Below are 15,046 nucleotides of genomic sequence, written 5' to 3' on the forward strand. Positions count from 1 at the left end.
CTCACTGGAAATCAAACTTTGCAAGTATATAGTAATGCCATTTTATTTTCATAATGTACCCTAACGACAAAATAAAACCTGGTATTTATTGGCACATCTTAAATCTCTCCTGCTTTAACATTTAATTTGCTATATGCAAATATATACATACACAAGTATAAGAACTGAAAGATAATGAGAACAAATGGCAACAGCTGATTTGTTACACCGTGGTAGAATTATAGCTTATCTGTTTAAATATTCATTACTTCTAACGCTCTTTGTGCTGTAATGTTTTAAACATTTTTATAAACACACACAGGAATATATATATTACACACATACAGCATACAGTATGGACAACAATAGATGGTATCACGAAAACATCACTGGTTTTGAAGCTACACGTAATCTTAAAGTCCAGTCTTCCCACCTACCAGCTGTGTGACTTCATGAAAATTACATAACGTCTGTAAATAAGGATCACACTAGTACCATTTAATGTCTGTTGCTCTCATTTCCACCCTGCTCTCACCTATGATCAGTAGTGTAGGGGGCCAAAACCCGCAAACTCTTATTTTCCAAACTCCTTTGCCTGCTGGCTTCAGATTAGAGCAGACAATGAGACTGGAAGTGGAGAAGAATAGAGAAGGCATGGGGCGCCTGGGTGGCTCAGTCGGTTAAGCGGCCGACTTCGGCTCAGGTCATGATCTCACAGTCCGTGAGTTCGAGCCCCGCGTCGGGCTCTGTGCTGACAGCTCGGAGCCTGGAGCCTGTTTCAGATTCTGTGTCTCCCTCTCTCTGACCCTCCCCTGTTCATGCTCTGTCTCTCCCTGTCTCAAAAATAAATAAAACGTTAAAAAAATTAAAAAAAAAAAAAAAAAAAGAATAGAGAAGGCATTTTTCTTTCTGCTTCCGGTCGGCTCTCTAGCAGATGCAACCATGGTTCCACAGGCTTCCTGCTCAGGTAGGAAGGCTCCAAGGGTAGTGGAGCAAACTGGGGCCGTCTCAAAATCAAACGGATCTCAAAACATAAACAATAGATAGACCCACAAACTGTTATTTACTCAAACAGCACCATCTCTTAAGCGGTATAAATATGTAAATGGGCAGAATTGTTTTTACTTTTAGAAATATTCCTGGAAAGCTTTATACTTTAGAATAACTACTATTGAAAAGACCTCCTCTCTTAAAGTTGGTATCTGTCAGTCTCTCTATACTTTCTAAGATAAACAAGCCGGAGGGTAAGAATTGACTAATATTACCAAGGCACAGAAATATTATTAGGAAGAGTTTTAAAAAGACGAATTTAAAATGTTCCAACCCTTACCCTCAATCCATAGCATCAGGAGCCACTGGAAGCATAATATGTCAGACTATGAAAATATGTGACTCAGCAGCTTATGAAATTTTTAATTGCAAAATGATCTCAACTTGGCTTGCTTTTGTACCAAATGGCCTGGAAAACAGTACTGATAGCTAGCCAGGCTTCCAATTTGACAAAGTTATGGCCAGGGACGCTAAGGAGGTTGCTGCTGGATCTGCTTATCATCCTTTTCAATCATCTAGAAAAGGGGAGGCAATAGCCTTAATTTTGTCAGCAGAAAGGCTGAGGGAACGCGAAACACGAAAGACAAAAACAAACGGTGTTTGGAAAAGTGGAGAAAGTGACACAGATGGGAGGGGGGAAAAATGAGGACGATAAAGGGTAAATGGCATTTGCTTTCAGCACTTATCATGTTCTAAACACTTACTCACTACTTGTCATGTATATGTTATTTAAATGTAACAGAAGCCCACAGGGTAAATGATGTTCTAGCTTCTATTTTTAAACTGAGGGAATTAGGGTTCGATGAAGTTTAAGTAACTTAACCAAAGTGACACAACTAGCAGAAGGCAGGGCCCAGTTTCTAGCTCAGATCTGATGCCAAAAGCTTCCAACTCACCATCCCGCTGGGGAAGATTTCTAGCTGCTTCTCTCCCTCCCTTTCTTTCGCCTGGCCTCTGTCAAGTATGGGACCTCTATGGCCTTGTGGAAGTGAATCTGGAGACTCCCAAGCACCAATGAATTATACCTCCCCTTCTCTCTCCACTATTCATCCAACTGGATTCAATAAGCCTTTGAGGACCAGGGTCTGGCTCACAAAAGCAGAAAAACGAAAGATACTTATCATAATTCTGCAAGGAATCATCATTCCATTTTTATAGACAAGGAAAGGCTTAGAGAGATACAAAACTTTCACAGGTTATAGAGATAATTAGATGACTTACGGTAAAGGGTTTAAACCCAGGTCTGGTCTACTTCCACATTCTTCAGAATCTTACCTAACAATTCTAAAAGGCTCAGGAGCAAAGATACAGCTTGTTAATGCACAAGCTGAAATTTACAACACTAACTCATCCTCACAGTGATCCTGTTCTTTTTACAACATTAAAAAAAAATTTTTTTTAATGTTTGTTTATTTTTGAAAGAGAGAGTGTGAGTGAGGGAGGGGCAGAGAGAGAGAGAGAGGGAGACACAGAAGCTGAAGCAGGCTCCAGGCTCCGAGCTGTCAGCACAGAGCCCCCGACACGGGGCTCGAACTAACAAACTGTGAGATCATGACCTGAGCCAAAGTTGGACGCTTAACCGACTGAGCCACCCAGGCATCCCCCAACATTTTATTATGAAATCTGTCAAACATACAGGAAAATTGAAAGAATTATATAGTGAATACCCATATACCCACCACCTCCATGTTACATGAACATTTTGCTACATTTGTGATAACATCCCTACCCATCTATGCATCCCTACCTTCACCCATCAGTGTAGCTTATTTTGTTAATGTATTTCAAAGCAAAGCTCCAGATACATTTTAAATGGGAGTCTTGAATAACTCAAAACACTAAATTTTGGAATATTATTTACTCATGTAAAAGGTGGTCCCAAACTATACCAACTATCCTTTAAGAACGTTTTTACTACCATTCACAAATTCTGTCAGCAAGTCGCCTTTGAATTTACTCCAATAGCCATGTTGAAATCAACATAAGTTAAAACAGCTGCTTCATAAAAGTTACACTCACTTGACTGTGATAGAATTTAACAGTTTTAAAGCAAATCCATTTTAATTGCTTCATATTTCAAATAAGATTTGCCTTCCCCAAAAATGGAAATTCCCTAGCTTTAATATTCTTATTTTTTTTAGCTCTTTAATATTTTAAAATTTCACAGTACTATAAATTCTGTCACAGAAGTCTTAGAAGCAGATCAAATCACTTCTAGCAAGCCTTGGAAACTTACTCCTAGGATCTCATTTGAAACTGACTGCTTTGGTACGGGAGCGGCTGCCACCGAGTCCGGACCCAACACCACATGCTGCCGACGCCCGCCTGCCCGAGGTGCACTCCCGATTCCTTCTGCTTCTAAGTCCAATATGGCAACTCTCAAGGATCAACTGATTCAGAATCTTCTTAAGGAAGACCATACCCCCCAGAATAAAATTACAGTTGCTGGGGTTGGTGCTGTTGGCATGGCTTGTGCCGTCAGTATCTTAATGAAGGACTTGGCAGGTGAACTGGCTCTTGTTGACGTCATGGAAGACAAACTGAAGGGAGAGATGATGGATCTCCAGCACGGCAGCCTATTCCTCAGAACACCAAAAACTCTCTGGCAAAGACTATAATGTGACTGCAAACTCCAAGCTGGTTATTATCACAGCCGGGGCACGTCAGCAGGAGGGAGAGAGCCGTCTTAATTTGGTCCAGCGCAATGTGACCAGCTTTAAGTTCATCATTCCTAATACTGTAAAATACAGCCCAAACTGCAAGTTGCTTGTTGTTTCCAATCCAGTGGATGTCTTGACCTATGCGGCTTGGAAGATAAGCGGCTTTCCCAAAAACCGTGTTATTGGAAGTGGTTGCAATCTGGATTCACCGGTCCCGTTACCTAATGGGGGAAGGGCTGGGAGTTCACCCGGTAAGCTGCCATGGGTGGGTCCTTGGAGAGCATGGAGACTCCAGTGTGCCTGTATGGAGTGGAGTAAATGTTGCTGGTGTCTCCCTGAAGAATCTGCACCCTGACTCAGGCACTGATGCAGATAAGGAACAGTGGAAAGAGGTTCACAAACAGGTGGCTGACAGTGCCTATGAGGTGATCAAACTGAAAGGCTACACTTCCTGGGCCACTGGACTGTCTGGGGCAGATTTGGCAGAAAGTATAATGAAGAATCTTAGGCGGGTGCATCCGATTTCCACCATGATTAAGGGTCTCTATGGAACAAAAGATGATGTCTTCCTTAGTGTTCCTTGCATCTTGGGACAGAATGGAATCTCAGACGCTGTGAAGGTGACCCTGACTCCTGAGGAAGTGGCCCGTTTGAAGAAGAGTGCAGATACACTCTGGGGGATCCAAAAAGAGCTGCAGTTTTAGAGTCTTTTAATGTTGTACCACATCACCATCTAGACTACAACGGGATTTTTAGTTGGAGGTTGTGTATATCGTGTTCTGTTATTCAAGTAATAACGTTAAAAATGGCCTAGGAAAAACGTCAGTTTCCTAAGTTACAAATAGAAATGGTTCACAAAGCCTTGCGGCTACATCCTGATGCTGGATGGTACCCATCTTGCGTCATCCTAAGTCAGTTAACGTGAAACAGTTCCACTGCCTCAGAGACACCACCGCCCATAATGAATATGCTGCAGTTCGCTATTCAAACCAGATGTGTATTTACTGTGTGTTGTATGACTTACTTCTGGATCCTTCACCCAACATGCCTCGTGCAACTTTTGTTTTCTCCAGCCAATCACATCCTGGGATCCAATGTTTAAATTCAGCATTGCATGTATTGTGCGTAACTGCTCTAAAGGATCTTATTTTGTGTACTGTGTAAGTCAGAACATAGTGAACGTTGCCACATGATGTAAAAAGAAAGATCTACCTACAAACGGTGCAACCAACTATCTTAAGTGTCACACCAAGCAACTAAGATATCAAATAAGCTTCGAACCGTGAAAAAAAAAAAGAAAAGAAAAGAAACTGACTGCTTTATTCTATAACCTTCCTGGTGAATACGAATGAATTTGCTTCCCAACTCTCTGCGACAGAAAAGAGGCCCCGATCTTCCCTTCACAACTATTAAGAAGGAAACGAGCACAGAGGGCTGGCGCACTGACTTTCACGGCCATTTCAGGCACGGTGGTCAGCAAATTACAAGGATAATACGAGAGAAGCCAAAACTGTAGTTTGACACCATACTAATTCCAATGAATATCATTTAGGAAACACCTTTTAGAAAGTCTAAAACCGGAAATACTTTTTTGCAGAGAGCAGTTAAAAGTGAAATCGCTCCTGTTACCACCCTACAACTGCACACAGGCATTTGGATTGGGGATACTGACCTATATACTCCATGTATCCCTGCAAGGAGCCACCACGAGGAACCAGCAAAATGAAATTAACTCTACTTTATAAGCCACAAAATTAGTTTCAGCCCTGAAAATAAAGGAGGGTGAAAAAAAAAAAAGCCATTCTTTCACCTGGTATATAAAATCTACCAAGTCATTCCAAGTAAAAATGAACTGAGAATGTAATTATTGTTTATTTACAAAGCACTTCCTTTTCTTGAAAGTTCAAAGTGCTTTAATTGGAAATGTTTTCACAACTATGCCTGTTTCTGAGGGCCACATACTTTTTCTCTTACGGTAGTTTTTCTTTCTCGCAATGAGTCAGCCCAGAAAAAGCCAAAACTAAAGAGAAAAATAACCATCACATAAAATAAATTACAACCACTGCATAGCATACCTGTCGTAACGGATTCAATAACTTTCTCAATAAAAGTAACCGGGAGAGATAGGAGTTTTAATCTTCAAATTCTACTTTATTAATTTCTCTACGACAGCATCCGCCTAAACAAACAATCACAACTTTGGCCTTGCAATTTGGCAGGGACACCCACCACCGCAAGCAAAGGAAAAAAAAACATTTTTGATGGCTCATTCAAATGGAAAAGCCATATATCAGAAGTTATTGTGTAAAACCTCAGTACTTTGACGGAAAGCGCAGTGTGGGAGAACACATTTAATTAGGGTTGGCTCTTCAAAACATTAAATACTCGGTTATAATCACATTACAGCTTTGTCTTATAAAGAGAAAACACAAGAAAGTTCAAGGTCAGCCCTTCCTTGCTTCAACTCTTTTTTTTAGGCATCAGAGGCAAGTAAAAAGCTTGAAAATATAAGAAAAGACAAGGTCAAAGAAGTTAAGGATAGAACCAAAAGAAAACTAAATAACTGTTATGTTTTTCTTTCTCCCAATATTAAATATTCAGCGTAATTAGCAATTCTTCCAGTGACTATCTGAAATCTCTATTATAAATGTGTATACTGGGGGCACCTGGGTGGCTCAATTGGTTAAGCAGCTGACTTCGGCTCAGGTCATGAGCTCACGGTTCGGGAGTTCGAGCCCCGCGTCGGGCTCTGTGCTGACAGCTCAGAGCCTGGAGCCTGCTTCACTTTCTGTGTCTCCCTTTCTCTCTGTCCTTCCCCTGCTCCCACTCCATCTCTTTCTCTCTCAAAAATAAATTAACATTAAAAAAAATTTTTTTTTAACGTGTATACCAAAGAGCAGATATTTTCATAATTTAGTTACATTAGAAATCGGAGTAAACTTGTAAATCACTATATGGTCACTGGCCTTTTTCAAAGAAAATTTTTAAACAAAAGTTATCTTTTAAATATTACTATGTAATATCCATTACTAATAGCGACCACTTTTGTGTACCTGCTAGGTGCCTGGCTCTTTCCTACGCTTTTGCTCATTTGATCACCTCGGCAGTCCTACAAAGGGAGGTACTATCCTCATTTTACCCTGACTGATCTGAGTCACTACTGAGAGGTTAACAGCGAACACCTAGTCTGTTGACAGCAGGACTGGCATTGAGTTCCAGGTCTGCCTGACACCAACAGCCAATCTCACACTTGCATCCCTTACACAATTCCGATTATCAAAATCTAGAGCCAATCCCTCCGAAGGACGATGTAAATGGTGGCCTCCAAAATCAGAAAAGAAAACAATCTGTTTCAATCACAGAATTATTTCTGGAGGGACTCCTTACACCTTCTGGAATGTCCTTTCTCAAAAAACAAAAAACACATTTGTGAGGTCGGGAGAGACTGCGACTGGCCTGCTCTGGCCCCACCACAAGCAGGGCTGTGGTTTAAAACAAAGAATGACCGGCACTTAGAGATGCCTTAGCTGTCAACAAACAAGGGGCCAGCGGCCTCCCAGACAGAATCTCAGCACTTAATACCTATTATGGACTGAATGCGTCCCCCCACCCAAATTCATATATTGAAGCCCTAACCCCCAATGCGATGGTAACAAAAGGAGAGGCCTTTGGAGGCGATCAGGTTTAGAGGAGGTCACGAAGGTGGAAACCCTACCTCGGGATTAACGCCCTTACAAGAAGAGGAAGGCACACCAGAGCTTTCTCTCTCCAGCGTGTGAAAATAGAGCTCGCCAGGGAGACGGCCAGGGAGAGGGCCCTCACCAAGAATTAAATCTGCTAGCACCCGGATCTTAGACCTCCCAGCCTCTGGTTCTGAAAGAAGCAAGTGTTTGTTGTTCAACCATCCAGGCTACGGCATTTTATTATAGCTGTGTGAGCTATGTGTCATCACCATATACCCTGCTCCGTCGCATCACAATCGGAGAGGTTAAGTGTCTTCGATCACTGGCTTTGCAGAACATCTTTAACAGGGGAGGGTGATAGGCTTACAGCGTAAAGTAAGAACTAAGTATCAACTGCCTTACTAACTGTAACTAAGGCTACCAATACTACTGATACCTTTGATGAGCTGAACATCTGAAGTATTTATTACGATACGGGTTAGGTCGGCATCAAGTCTTTTTGCACTAAAGTCTTTGGCTAGTTTCACAAACTATCGAAAAGAAACTATATTTTTTTCAGATAAATTAGTGAATAAGAAGCGGTACCATAGCAACTGTTGTCAAGGCAAGTTCATTTAGGAAGCAAGGAGAAATCTCTTGTGGCCAATATCTATTTAACAATCAGATTTTCCTTTCTGCCTGTCATTGGCCAAATTTTGCACCACATAAAATGGAAAGCCAGTTGGAGAAAGAGCAAAAACACGGCTGGTGTTTCAAAACATTTTTTACATAAATTTTGAAGTCTGACGAACAGACCAAAAAGACAAAATATTCTCTGAAATTTTAAACTCACGTAAGTTTATCAGAGATTTTCTGATCACTCACATCATCTAATTAAATGTATCTTCTTTTAAATTATTTTGACTTCAACAAAAAGCAGAGGAGCTTCAATGCAGGTTAAAAAAAAGTTATTCGATGAGGAGAGATGTTGTATAGTTTCAGAAGTTATTTTACATACAATACCTCATTTATTCTTCACAATAACCTGGTACAAAAAGTCTTGTTTGTTTATCAGGCTTGTGTGGTAGGATAATGAGATTCAAAGAGGTAAAGAACTTGTCTAAGATCATGCTGACCTGGGACTCCATTCCAAATCATCTGATTCTCAATATCAAGCTCTGGCAATCTATCCTTATCCACAAGGACTTCCAGGAATGAGAGAAAAGTCAGCTGAGAGCTCCCTGTGGTATAATCTAGAGTGGAGATATGAGGCAAGGGGAAGGTGCTGGTGTGAACTCACAAGAGGCCTGGCCAGCACCTCTTGCCACTAAGGGACTACGAGCTCTAGCTTCATGAAGAGCCTTGTGGGTAAGTCCTAAAACTCAGGAGAAACTGTGGGAATCCTCATCAACTCTGAGGTCTGCTGTCTGGGAAAACCAGGCTCTTGTCCCCCACCTCTGCCCCAGCTAATCCTCACTGGGATTCCAGGAAATGAAATTGAGTCTATGTAGAAAAGTCACAAGAGCCCTCAATACATTAATTTTCTTTGTTATTTAACATGTGCCACCTACAGAAACACCCTGCTTTCCACAAAGGAATTAGAATGAGTAAATCTGGGGGCGCCTGGGTGGCTCAGTCGGTTAAGCTCCCCACTTAGGCTCCAGTCATGATCTTGTAGTAAACGAGTTCGAGCCCTGCATTGGGCTCTGTGCTGACTGCTCAGAGCCCGGAGCCTGCTTCGGGATTCTGGGTCTCCCTCTCTCTCTGCCCCTCCCCACTCGTGCTCTGTCTCTCTCTGCCTCTCAAAAATAAAGAAACGTCATAGAATGAGTAAATCTGCTTTCAATATGGTGCCAAGGACAGAACCATGAATAAAGGAGGAAGCCCCAAAATATCTGTTTAAGGATAATCTAGGGCTGAAAATAAGCACAAATATTACCGTTAGTTAAAATTGTGGATCATACCATACCTAACAAAACTATATTTGAGACACACTGAACATTGTGTATATTACACAATGTGCATGTAACATTGTGCATGTATAAAACCTGGAGGGGAAAGACAGGACATAAAATTGCAGGTACAGAAAAGACTGAGATGATCAAACTAACAAAAACTCATTAATAACTGAATAGTACCTGCCAAAAGAGTTAATGAGCATTTAGTATAGATTAATAAAAAAAAAATGCAATGTCCAGAATCAGGGAGTTTAGACTCCAATCTATTTCGTGCTGGAGTACTGTACCAATGGTCACACCAGGATAAACTGATACAATGAACCTCATCAGCAACAGAAAACAATGAAGAGAACAACAAGAAGAGAAACCAAGATAACACAAGTGCTAGAAGAAGGTCAGTTAAAACCATCAGAGCTGCCTGACAACAATATATTCCTCAGTAGGTAATAGGACCAGCTCAACTGTGTAATGATGGGCCCACAGCAAAATAGATCCAAGCACGGGAAAGGGACCCAGACCAAGTGAGTAGTGCTGAAATGGACCAGCTATATTAGAATGCTTCTTGAAAATGTCTATGACAGGGGCGCCTGGGTGGCGCAGTCGGTTAAGCGTCCGACTTCAGCCAGGTCACGATCTCGCGGTCCGTGAGTTCGAGCCCCGCGTCGGGCTCTGGGCTGATGGCTCAGAGCCTGGAGCCTGTTTCCGATTCTGTGTCTCCCTCTCTCTCTGCCCCTCCCCCGTTCATGCTTTGTCTCTCTCTGTCCCAAAAATAAATAAACGTTGAAAAAAAAAAAATTAAAAAAAAAAAAAATTAAAAAAAAGAAAATGTCTATGACAGGGCCCAAGCACATGTGTAATGACTTAGAAATTAAAGGGTGTAAGTGCATGTGCATGCACTTTTTTTAATTATGCCAGATGGACTGCTAATGTTGAGAAGTCACCTGCTGACCTTTAGCCTCACTTCTCCTAATCTTGGAATTCTACGATTCATTAAAGGATACGTTAAATAAAATTCTAGCATTCTTTTGGAAACGGTAAAGTGATGTATCAGTTGGTTCTTCTTCCATTTTGTCAGCATTTTAGAGAAAAATCTAAACTAAAAAGCTATAAAGAGGAAGGAAACCATGATTTCTTGTACTGCAAAATTATGAAGAGGCTTGTTGGCATGTATCACAGTTGTTGCCAGGTAAAGTATTTTATTAATGTACGACTGATCCTAACCACTTCCAGGGAAAGACAGAAACCACACTTGACACGTGTGAAAACAACTTTTTTAAAAAAGAACAAAATCCATACAAGTAATTTTCACTGCTCTCATTAACTATGGAAAAAACTTACTAGTGGTCTTTAAAAGATAATAATAATTCCTCCAGTTATTTATTACCTTCTATTCAAACATCATTCAAACACTCACTGCATACTGCAGGACCAATAATAAACAGAAAGGAGAAAGGTGTGGGGGCTGCATCATGGAGCAGTTAGTCTGAGATAGATAAGTTGTTAGCAGCATAGTGACAAGAACACCTAACTGTAAAAATTCAATTTAGGTGCAACCCAAATGATACTGTATTAATAAAGTAGATTTCAGAATACAGAGGAAATCTCCATTTCTTAAGTTTTACTGACAAAGAAATAAACATTTGTTTTTAAGGGTGGCTGAATACTGAATTTTACTGAAGTTGGTAAGTGTACTGAGGTTGTGTAAGAGATATCCCCTTTCAGGAAATACACATTCAAATATTTAGAGATAAAGGGTCACAATGCACGTAACTTACCTTCAAATGGTTAAAAAAAAAAAAAAACCACTGTGTGTGTGTGTGTGTGTGTGTGTGTGTGTGTGTGTAGAATGGGAGAAGAGGAGGGAGAGAATAGAGATACAAAACTAATAGGATAAAATGTTAATAATAAATCAATCTGTATACTATATCATTTTTTATAATACCTTTAGTTTTTGAACTTTTATACATGTATGAACTTATTTCCAAATAAAGCTTTTTAAAAAGAACAAGAAGCAGATGAGGAAAAAATAGCAAAATACTGATAATTCTTAAAGATGGGTTATGGATAGATGGGGATTCATTCTACCAATCTCCCTACTTTTATCCATCTTTGAAATTTTCCACAGTGTTACAAATAAAGAGGAGGTGAGTCAGCTACTGTAACTGTATGTAAGTTAGCTACTAAAGTGACTGGAAATGAATGGATAAGTACACACACACACACACACACACACACACACACACACACAGGAATATTATTCAACCTTCAAAAAGAATGAAAGCTTGCCACATGCAATGACATGGACAGAGCTAGAGTGTATTATGCTGAGTGAAATAAGTCAATCAGAGAAGGACAAATACCATATGATTGCACTCATGTCTTATTTAAGAAACAAAACAGATGAACATATGGGATAAAAAGATAAAAGAGAGGGAAACAAACCATTAGAGAGTCTTAAAGATAGAGAACAAACTGAGGATTGATGGTGGGAGGTGGGTGGGGGATGGGCTAGATGAGTGATGGGTACTTAGGAGGGCATTTGTTGTGATGAGCACTGGCTGTTGTATGTAAGTGATGAATCACTGAATTCTACTCCTGAAGCCAATATTGCAGTATATGTTAAGTAACTAGAATTTAAATAAAAATTGGAGAAGAAAAAGATAATAATAAAGTGACTGCAAAACAGAAGGCATTCAATAAACAGACTTGTTATTATAAACTGAATTCATATCTATCTTGAATGTAGACAAGGTATTAGCTGTTGGTCTTTAATTACAAACAAGAATCTACTGACAATCCACAAACGTAAGGCGCTCTGCTGGAGACTGCAGTGAACATGCTCGCATAAGTCAAGCACCAGCTGATGTACTCAGGACTCAAGTGGTGATCAGAAAGGACCAGAAAGCAAAGGTCAGGAGTCAAAGAAACTGAGCTCAAGTGCAAACCAACATCACCTCCTATGTGATCTTAGATAATAACCAGGAACATCTCTTCATCAATCACATTAAAAAGGTGAAATCATGTGTTTGACAAGGTTGCTACAAGAATAAAGTGAAATACACAAGAAGTTGCTCTATGACCTCTCAAGTGTTATATACATGTTAGTTCTCATCGTATTGCGTGTAGAGCCCAGGTGCGGAGGTGATGTCTATATACAGTAATCGTAACACAAAGCAGAGTGCTAAGTCCGCCACAGGAAAAGATCACCCCTGGCTAGGAGAGAACAGGAAATCTTCGTGGAGGAAGTGGTACCTGAGACAGCGCTTAACGGATGGACGGGCAGAAAAAAGTCAGAGAGGAGGAAACAGGATCGTAGGTGGAAGAGATAATCCAAGAAAGGACGTGAAAGGGAGAAAGCGTAAGGCATGTAAAGAGTAACAGAGTTATGGCTAGAGTCTGAGAAACAAATACAGCAGTAGAATAACTAAAAATAAATCTGAAAAAGTGAGGATAAACCGGAGAAGGCCTTGCCTAACTCCTGTGAGGGTCCAGATGTGTGGTTCACCGCTCACCTAGCACGAGCAAGCTCCTCTTCCCTGCTAGTGCCAACAAAACTTCACTATCCAAAGCTATAAAGTTTTCCAAAATAAGGCGCTCGGTTTCAAAGGAAATTAATCAAGTCAAACCTACCATACGTACACTGCTGCGACAGGAAATGGCTTTCTATAATCAGGAAAAACTCAATCTCGGTGAAGATAAATGTCACCCAAAAGAGTTTATATTTGGCTTTGGAGTATTTTTTTTTTTCAGGGAGGAGCTTCCAAGTCATATTTTTCTTAAGCCGATGCTAAAGTAAGAAGATTCCCAGGGCACCTGGGTGGCTCAGTCGATTAAACACCCCACCTTCAGCTCAGATCATGATCTCACAGTTTGGGAGTTCGGGCCCTGCATCGGGCTCTGCACTGCTGGTGCAGAGCCTGCTTAGCATTCTCTCTCTCTCCCCCTCTCTCTCGACCCCTCCCCTACTTTCTCTCTCTGGGTCCCTCTCTCAAAATAAATAAATAAGCTTAAAAAAAAAAAAAAAAGTAAGAAAATTCCTTAACTACCAACCAAAAGATCTTCAAAAGTGGTCATACAACTGAAGTCAAATGTTCTTGTAAACCTGACTGACTTTCACAGAATGTGGCTTAATTCAAAATTACGTGACTATTTTTCCTTTCTTATCCTTTTTGCAATAAATAATAAATAGCTGTACTTTTTAGGAAGAGAACATCCTTTTGCTGTTTTTTTGTAATCCTTTGAGTCACCTACTGTGAAATAATGAATAATCACTCCATCATGATTTATACCTTTATATGACTAATCTCATGAAGACGTAAGAAGGTACGTAAAAATGTCTTGTGACTATAGCACACTAAAAATCTTAAGTCCATTTTAATGCCCTTAACTGAATATTAAATTTTTTTCACTGCCACCTCTCCCCCTGACTCTGAATGTTAAATTTTTTACTGGTGAGAAGAAAGGCCATAGAACCATTGCAAGTTATAGGGAAATAAGCTCAGAGATCATCTATTCCGACCTTCTCCTTCAAAAGACAAAAAAACCGGAAGCTAGGGAAATTAAGGGACTTCCTTCTGATACACTGCTAACTAGGTAGAAACAGCTCTAAAGTTTAAAAGGTTTTTGGCACCTGGTACTGATGACACCACATTCCCATACTGGACATTCTTCTGACGACACATAACTCCAAGAAAAACTAAACCTTACATACAAATCTATGTTTGCCCTTAAAAAACAAACAAACAAAAACCAGAAAAGTGCAAAGAATTGGCATTGTTTCGAAGAAAGCAGTTAATGAACTTATACTACCTCCCCCCGCCCCAAATCCCCAACCATACCGAAGTACTGGAAAATACTCAGCTTTTATAACCTCATACCAGTTTAATGATCGAAAAAAGAAAACACGAGAAGCCAGTGCTATGCTGCGTTCGGAAGCCATGAATGCCTCCCCATCAGAAACGAGGGCAGCGGGTAGGAGCAAAGCAGAGAATGAACTTCGGCGGGTCTGGCATGCTAGGGAGCCTGCTCAGCACGGAGGACAGAGCTAGGAGGGAACACAAACGTAATTCAACCCACAGTGTTAAAAGAAATCAAAGGAAGGCAAATCTGGAAAGCCTGGCCCAGAGGTCAATTCCAAAAGTCAACAGAGGTCTTTAAAAAAAAAAATGTTTTTAATGTTTTATGTATTTTTTGAGAGAGAGAGAGACAGAGTATGAGCAGGGGAGGGGTGGAGAGAGAAGGAGACACAGAATCGGAAGCAGGCTCCAGGGCTCGAACTTGTGAACCGCGAGATCATGACCTGAGCTGAAGTCGGATGCGCAACTGACTGAGCCAGCCAGGTGCCCAACAGAGGTCTTTCAACCCAAAGACGTTCCCAAGACTCATTACCTAGTACATTACCAAGCAGGACTACACTTCCACATCAAACTGCTATCCCTTGCGGTGTGGAGGGCACGCTGCAGCCAGGATTCGGCCGTGGGACTGGGCTCGACGTAGAGTTCCTTCAAACAGCCGAGCCCTGCACTACGCAAGGACGGCCTACGTGGCTGCTTTAGTAAGAGGCGCCTGCAGACCCTACAGCTGCCGCGATGCCAGCCTGGTTTCTGATTCTCCTTCAGAATAAAGCAGAAGGTCGGGTTCCGTGACTTCACACGACACGGGCCCGCCACGCTAACTAGAGAAAGGACCAGAGCTCCTGCTGCCCCTCCCAGGGTCTTCACGCCCGACACCGTGAACC

General features: G+C 41.0%; 1 protein-coding gene and 1 pseudogene across 8 annotated transcripts in view; one reads left to right on the top strand and one right to left on the bottom strand.

The window, feature by feature from the left end:
- Positions 1-15,046, bottom strand: part of DYM (dymeclin) — a 336,944-nt gene that overhangs the window by 227,486 nt on the left and 94,412 nt on the right. The gene's annotated exons all lie outside the window — the stretch shown is intronic.
- On the top strand, positions 3,302-4,396 carry LOC123587964 (annotated as a pseudogene).

Source organism: Leopardus geoffroyi, chromosome D3 (assembly GCF_018350155.1).
Source record: "Leopardus geoffroyi isolate Oge1 chromosome D3, O.geoffroyi_Oge1_pat1.0, whole genome shotgun sequence".
In the NCBI taxonomy this organism is placed as follows: Eukaryota; Metazoa; Chordata; class Mammalia; order Carnivora; family Felidae; genus Leopardus; species Leopardus geoffroyi.